This window comes from Aegilops tauschii, chromosome 7, assembly GCF_002575655.3.
Source record: "Aegilops tauschii subsp. strangulata cultivar AL8/78 chromosome 7, Aet v6.0, whole genome shotgun sequence".
Classification (NCBI taxonomy): domain Eukaryota; kingdom Viridiplantae; phylum Streptophyta; class Magnoliopsida; order Poales; family Poaceae; genus Aegilops; species Aegilops tauschii.
In genome coordinates, this window is record NC_053041.3 from 650,740,858 (window position 1) to 650,749,371 (window position 8,514).

The following is an 8,514-nucleotide window of genomic DNA, read 5'->3' on the forward strand; positions in this document are numbered from 1 at the left end:
GTCCGCATCTTCTCCGCCTTGAACTGCCTCTTCGCCATCGATATTTCCGGGGCCGTCTTCCTCTTCGGGCACATAATCGGTCATCTCTTCGTCTGGTGGCCACATGTCGTTATATCCTGCCCCGTCAATGTCCTCCTCCTCCTCATCATAGTCATCATCATCTTCACTTATCGACCGAGTCTGGCCATGCATGAGCAGGTGCGCCTTGAATGTACCACCCTCAAAGGGGTCGAGCCTAACAATTCCTTTGCATTTTCGACACGGACATAAAACATCCTTTGGTATTTTTTCATACATGTCGTCCACAGCAGATTGCAGTATCTTTCCACCATCCTTCCATTGACCTTCATGATCACCTGCACGTGGAGCAAAAATTACTACCACGTATATATGCATGCGTAGATCAAATTCATACAAAAATTCGTCATGACCTTCCCTAAACATAGGATATATTGAGTTTGCCCGAAATTTGCCAAAACGGAATTGAATCGACATTTCGGCAAAACATAGGCAACTCATGTCACCCACATTATTTCATCAAATACACAATGTAGGCAACTCAAATTATGGCACACAAAATTCGGTATATATATTCTCATATCGCCAATATATATATAGTATCGGTCCTATCCACACAAACACCTATTTTTGCTCACCTATGTGTCGAGAGGGATATCGAGCACCTTTCTTCTTAATTACCTAGTATCTCTAGATATATAGCTCTAACTAGCTAGCTAGCTAGGGAGAGAGAGAGCTAGGGAGATAGTGGGAGAGGAGAGGAAGAGAAGAGGGAAGGCATTAATGGAAGGAGGTGGAGGGCAAAGAAGAGGGGGAGGGAGGGCATTAATGGGGGGGTGGTGGTGGAGGGCACAAAGAAGGGGGGTGGTGGAGGGCAAAGAAGAGGGGGAGGGAGGGCTCTAATGGAGGGGTGGTGGGGCGGCAAAGAAGAAGGGGTGGGGGAGGGCAAAGAAGAGGGGAAGGGAGGGCTCTAATGGAGGGGTGATGGAGTTGGAGGGTGAGCATTGGAGGGGGTGCAAAGAAAGGGGGAGAAAGGAACGGGGAAGAAGAGAGGGGAGGAAGAAGGGGAAAGGTGGTAGGTGGCTGGCGGGCATAGCAGTAGCGCGGGTCACCTATACGCGCTACTGCTATGGCAGCTTGCAAAATATCTACGGCTAGTGTTGCACTACCTATAGCGCAGGCCAGAAACACACGCTACTGGTAAAATGTTTTACATAGAAAAATTAGCAGTAGCGCATTTAGATAAACAGGCGCCATAGATCCTAAACTAGCAGTAGCGCCGGTTGGGCGACAGGCGCTGCTGCTATTTTTGATCAGGGGGTGTGGTGTGTTACACTTAGCAGTAGCGTGGGGCTGCGTAACAAGCGCTGCTGCTAACAGATACCAATAGTGTTGGGGATATAAATATTGAGTATAAACCGCCCAGGAGGGGCCGGGTTATACTCATAAGGAGTCATCCGCATTGAAGCCGATGAAGACAAGGAGTATGGCGCTTTACTATAGAGACTTAAAGGCCCAAGGCCCAAAGGCGGGTTAGGGCCTGTAGACATAAACCGCCATGTAATATGTAACTTGTGTTGTAAGGTAGGAGAAGGTAGAAACCAAGCCGGACACGTGTATGAGCCGGCGTCGGGATTCTGTAAACCGCCGGGCGTCAACCTGTGTATATAAAGGGACGACCCGGCGGCGGTTTAGGGACAAGAAACAACAACTCGAGAGCCAGTTAAAGCGGATTCACTCCCTGATCATCGAGACCCCATCAATTCCACCAGAACTGGATCATAGGCTTTTACCTTCACCGCAAGGGGCTGAACCAGTATAAACTCCCCGTGTCCTTTGTCCGGTTTAACCCCTTTAAGCTAATCTCGTTGCGATGGCTCCACGACTAAGTCCTCACACTAGGACATCTGCCATGACAAATCCACGACAGTTGGCGCCCACCGTGGGGCCAGCGCACGATGGTTTCGAGTTCTTAAAGGGTAACTTCGAAGGACTCAAGGGATACGCCATGGGCTGGATGACCAAGAGTCGTCGCGGCAAGCTCTACATCGACGACGCAGCCTGGGGCCCCGATGCCGGCTCAACCGAGTACGGGTACCGGGTCCCCTTTGGAGGAATTCACGTCTTCATCGGCAAGATCGGCGAACCGGGCCCTGAGCCGGACATCTGCACCGACCTCGTCGAGACGGCTCAGCGTGCAAGTCCTGCCCGGGTTCAGCCCGCCAGGAAGCAGGCGTTCGTAGGATTCATCAATGGTGCAGAGCCTAAACTGGTGTCTGATGGTGAGGCAGTCGTTTATTCAGATGGCGAGTCATCCATCGGTGAGACCGACTCACTGTACCAACTGCAAGATGGCCGGTTTGGGGGCTGTACCGATGGCGACAGTATTCCGGACCGTTTTGAACCGCCGAACCGGATTGCAATCTTCATGGCCGGTATGCAGCCCACGTTGCAATCCCCAACTGCGGCAGCGATGATTTCAGGATCAACAGCTGGTGCAGGAGGCCCCACGCGCCCGCCGGCCCAAGTCTTGTCCGGTTTATTGGACGCCTGGACGACATTACTAACCACAGAGGTTACCCCAAATACTCAACATCAGTATAATGCGGAGGTTGGAAAGCTGCGAGATCAGATAGCTCAGTCTAAGAAGGACTTGGCGGTTGACGAAACCAGGATGGCTGATGAGCGGGCCGCTTTAGATGCTCAGGCACAGCGGAATTAGGCAGAAGATTACCGGCTCATGGTGGATCAGAACGCATCAAACGATGTGTTGCAGAGAAGGCATCGGTCTCGACTGCCACCGGTTTATGAAGCAATCAATCTCTTCAACACACCAGGAGCAGGAACCAGTAATCCGGCAGTGGTAAACCGGATTGAAGCACCAGCAACAGGAGCACTGGATCAGCCACGGGTGACAGACCCATGACCCGCCGCAGTATATGCCGGCGCCGCCGGGTCACTTCTCCACCCCTTTGGATAACATGATCGCTGCGGCGTCGCGATTGGCAGCTACTCCAACGGAGAGCGAGTCCCCAGCGGCGGTTGAAACGCGGCGCGCCAGGGATCTTCTTCAAACGGCTATGGTGCAGCAGCAGGCCTATTCATATAGTCGAGACAGAATTCATTCAACTCCACGCCCGAGCCGGAGTTACAGCAGACACATTGATGAACCGGTTGTTTCAAGCAGTGCGCAAAACCATGAAACCATTCGAGGGCCTAATCTGGTGCGCGGTGGGGCAAATGCTCAGGATGTGATGGATAACGGTAGAGCGTGTCGAGAAGCCGAGTTAGCAGCACAGGACCGTCAGCTCACTCCGGTTCGTCCGACGACTTCTGTGGAACGAGGTCTTACTTTCAGCTCTTGGGGGTTGCCCTGTCTCACACCGGCTTTGCGTAATGTGCGGCTGCCCAAGGATTTCAAGGGTCCGCGTAAGGTATGCGCGAAGTATTTCACCATGATGTTGGACGGAACGGCTCGCACTTGGCTGAAAAATTTAGCAGTTAACTCCATTGGATCATGGGCCGAGTTAAAAGCCCGGTTTATAGAAAACTTCAAGGACACGTGCAAACAACCCATGTCAATTGTGGACTTAGCTGCCTGCGTCCAGGAAGAAGGCGAGTCGACAACCCATTGGGTGCGCCGGGTTTCAGAGATCTTTCATTCATCGGACCGCATCAATGCTGACTCGGTAGTTATAACATTGGAGGGTAATTGCCAGTTTATGCCTTTGAAACTGAAGTTGGGACGGCTCAAGCATCACTGCAATGACATGGGAACACTAATGGCTACTCTGGTTAAGTATGCCGATTCTGATAGTACCAAGGACCCCGAGTCTGACGACAAAAAGCCGGGGAAGGGAAAGAAGAACGGCAACACAAAGGGCAGCAGCATAACCAGGCGGGCCGCAGTAACAATGATAAGCGTAAAGCGGATAGTAATTCAGATTTTGTGGCTAACACCAATGCGCGGGACAATGGCCAGCGTCATAAGGGTAGACCGCCCCCACGGAGTGGAGCATCAGGTGGCAATCTTGAGCGCGTATTAAATAAGCCCTGCCCGAGGCACGGAACGTGAGATGAGCCAGCTACGCACCTCTGGAAGGATTGTTTTATTATGCGGGATTTAAAAAACTCGGATCTCTTCCGATATGATCATGGACCGTCCGGCGGTTCAGGACCCGGGTCCCATGGGCCGGGTTATGGTGGAGGTAATTCCGGTTCGGGATTCCATGGTAATCAGGGCGGACATGGCAATCAAGGCAATCAGAGCAACCAGGGTGGTTATTATCAGCAGGGAAATCAACAGCAACAATAGTCAGGTTACCAGAGTCACCCGAAGCAGTTGAACAGTGGGCAGTATCATGTCTTCACCACTAGCCTGTGCAAGCGCGACCAGAAGATTTATAAAAGGGCAGTGAACTCCATTGAACCGGCGGTGCCCCGTTACTTGCGCTGGTCTGAACAGCCTATTGTGTGGAGTCGAGAGGATCACCCTCCCTGGGTTGATAATCCGGGTCATCCGGCGTTGGTGGTGGCACCTCAGGTTGGAGGTTATAAGTTCACCAAGGTGCTCATGGATGGAGGGAGTAGTATCAACATCTTGTATTATGAAACCTTCGATCGTATGGGGTTAACAGGTAAGAATCATAAGCCGTCAAATACCGTTTGCCATGGTGTGGTGCCTGGTAAGATAGCCCTGGAGGTTGCTTTTGGAGATGATCACGACTCGAGATCAGAGGCATTGACTTTTGAAGTGGTGAAAATCAAAAGCCCGTACCGTGCCCTGTTTGGACGTCCAGCTTATGCTAAGTTCATGGAAAGACCCTGTTATGTTTATCTGCAGCTCAAGATGCCGGGTCATAAGGGGACCATCACAGTGCATGGAAGCCGTAAGATCGCTTTGGAATGTGAGGAAGGTGATGCGGCCTATGCTGAGTCAGTTTGTGCAACAGAGGAGTTGAAATTCTACAAGGACAATGTTGATCCGACCGATATGACTTCTTTGAAAAAACCAACTACAGAACATGATCCGGCCTTGAAGTTTAAATCGGCTGATGAGACCAAACTAGTTGATTTTGTTCCTGGCGATTCATCCAAGCAGTTTAGCATCAGCGCTAACCTAGATCCGAAATAGGAAAGCGCGCTCATCGAGTTCATCCGTGAGAACCGGGACATCTTTGCATGGACACCTTCTGACATGCCACGTGTACCGAGGGAACTCGCTGAGCACACTCTTAATGTCGATCCCAAGTTTAAACCGGTCAAGCAGTTTCTCCGCCGCTTCCATGAAGAGAGACGCAAGGCCATTGGTGAGGAGGTAGCCCGGCTCTTGGTAGCAGGGTTTATTGTGGAGGTTTTTCATCCCGAGTGGTTAGCTAATCCGGTGCTGGTACTTAAGAAGAATGGCACTTGGCGTATGTGTGTGGATTACACGGATTTGAACAAAGCTTGTCCCGCTGATCCCTTTGCTCTCCCTCGTGTTGATGCTACGGCGGGTTGTGAGCGTTTGAGTTTTCTGGATGCTTATTCTGGTTATCACTAGATCAAAATGGCGGTTAAGGACTAGCAGAAGACAGCCTTTATAACTCCCTTTGGAGCCTTCTACTATTTGTCTATGCCTTTTGGGCTCAAGAGTGTCCAGGCAACTTATTAGCAATGTGTGCAGAATTGTCTTCATAATCAGATTGGGCGCAATGTTCATGCTTATGTGGATGATATCGTGGTGAAATCCAGGAAAGCAGAGACGTTAATAGATGATTTGAAGGAGACCTTCGACAATCTCCGGGTTTATAAGATGATGCTTAATCCGGCCAAGTGTGTCTTTGGTGTACCGGCAGGCAAGCTCTTGGGTTTCCTGGTATCTAACAGAGGGATTGAAGCTAATCCGTAAAAGATCAAGGCTATTACATCCCTGGCTAAACCGGTGTGTATCAATGATGTTCAACGTCTGGCGGGACGTATTGCAGCGCTAAGCTGGTTTATCAGACGGTTGGGAGAGAAGGCCATCCCTCTATATCAGATGATGAAAAAGGCAGACAACTTTGTCTGGAGTGATGGTGCTAATACGGCATTTGAGGATTTGAAGAGGCAGTTAGCCGAACCGCCTGTTCTTGCTGCCCCCATTGATAAGGAACCATTGCTGTTATATGTGGCTGCTAACGCCCGGGCTATCAGCGTGGCTATTGTGGTGGAGCGCAAGGAGGCAGGTAAGGAGTATCCGGTTAAATGGCCGGTTTATTACATTAGTGAGGTGCTTATTGAGTCAAAGCAGAGATACCCACATTGGCAGAAGCTTGTATATGGAGTTTTCATGGCGAGCCGGAAGCTTAAGCAATACTTTCAGGGCCATCCCATCACTGTGGCCAGTTCCGCTCCTTTGGGAGATATCATCCAGAACAGGGAAGCGACTGGCCGGGTTGCTAAGTGGGCTATTGAGCTTGGACCTCACGGGTTAAAATACATATGCCTCGTAAGGCCATCAAATCCCAAGCACTCATGGATTTTATCAATGACTGGACAGAGTTGCAGGCGCCGGAGGATAAACCGGATAACAAATACTGGACTATTCACTTCGACGGGTCCAGACAATTGGAGGGCTCAGGGGCTGGAGTGGTTCCTACTTCCCCTAGAGGTGACAAATTTTGTTATGTTCTCTGCTTGATGTTTCCTTGTACTAACAATGCAGTTGAGTACGAGGCCTTGCTCCACGGTCTTCGGATGGCTAAGGAAATGAACTTAATCCGGGTACGTTGCTTTGGGGACCCCGATTTAGTGGCCCAACAAGTCTCTGGTACTTGTGATTCTAAGGATCCACTCATGGCGGCTTATCGGCGCGAGGTGGATGTCATTGCTGGTCACTTCAAGGGTTACCAAGTTGAGCACATTGATCGGGGCAAGAATGAAGCGGCGGACGCTTTAAGCCGGCTGGGGTCTCAGCGTAAAATGGTGCCACCCAATGTTTTTCTTGACGTTTAGCATAACCCATCGGTCAAGCTGCCGACGGAGGAGGATCTGGCTATTCCTGACCTGAAGGCTCAACTGGTGGCGGTTCTTCATGCTATCCCTGAATGGACGGTACCCTACTTGGCGTATATGACCCAGCGCGAGTTACCTGAGGACAAAGTTTTGGCCAGACAGATAATCCGGCGGTCCAAGTCCATGACTATTGTCAATGGCGAGTTAGATCACTACAGTGTCTCGGGGGCATTTCAGCGCTGCGTCTCTCCTGTAGAAGGCTGTGAGATTTTGTGTGAAATCCACGAAGGGGATTGTGGTCATCATGTCGGTTCAAAATCCCTTGTGGCTAAGGCTTTTCGGCACGGTTTTTACTGGCTAACGACTCATGCTGATGCTGAGGATCTGGTCAAGAGGTGTGACGGTTGTGAGAAGTTTTCATGCCGAGCCGACGTTCCGGCCCAGGAGTTGAGGATGATTCCAATCACCTGACCATTTGCAACTTGGGGGCTTGACATGGTTGGGCCCTTTAAAAGGTCCAAGGACAAGAAGACCCACCTTTTGGTGGCGGTTGATAAATTCACCAAGTGGGTGGAAGCAGAGCCAGTTAGCAAGTGTGACACAGCCACGGCGGTTCAATTCATGAAGAAGGTGATTTTCCTCTTTGGTTTTCCTCATAGCATCATAACAGATAATGGCACGAATCTCTCCAAGGGTGCCATGGAGGAGTTCTGTCAACGTGAGCACATCCGGCTTGATGTTTCATCAGTGGCTCACCCCCAGTCTAATGGTCAAGCTGAGAGGGCTAATCAAGAAATCCTGAAAGGTATCAAGCCCCGGCTTATGGTCCCTTTGCAGAGGACGCCGGGTTGTTGGGTGGAAGAATTGCCGTCCGTATTATGGAGCATTAATACCACCCCCAATAGATCTATGGGTTATACACCCTTCTTCATGGTTTATGGGGCAGAAGTTGTTCTCCCAAGTGATATTTGCCATGACTCGCCTCGAGTGGCAGCTTATGTTGAAACAGACAACGAAAGAGCACGCCAAGATGCATTGGACCTGTTAGATGAGAAACAGGACATAGCGGCAGCTTGTTCGGCGATTTATCAGCAAGACCTGCAGCGTTATCACAGCCGCCGGGTCAAATCCAGAACTTTTCAAGAAGGCGACTTAGTGCTCCGGCTTATCCAAGATCGGTCTGATATGCAGAAGTTATCCCCACCTTGGGAAGGGCCCTTTGTGGTCAGCAAGAATCTGAACAACGGATCATACTACCTTATCGATGTTCGAGAGCACAAAGACTCCCGCAAGTCAGAGGAGGAGACCCGCCGGCCATGGAATATTGCTCATCTACGGCCTTACTACACCTGAGCCATAGGCTCCTATTATGTACATATTTTTGACGATGTATATATTATAATTAATATAATAAATCGGCATCCTTGCTAAAGCGGGGCCTCTGCCATTCGTCTTTAATATCTTCTTGGTTACATGGGGGCTTCTGCTTATAAAGCGGAGTTCTGTTTGCTTATTAATCCG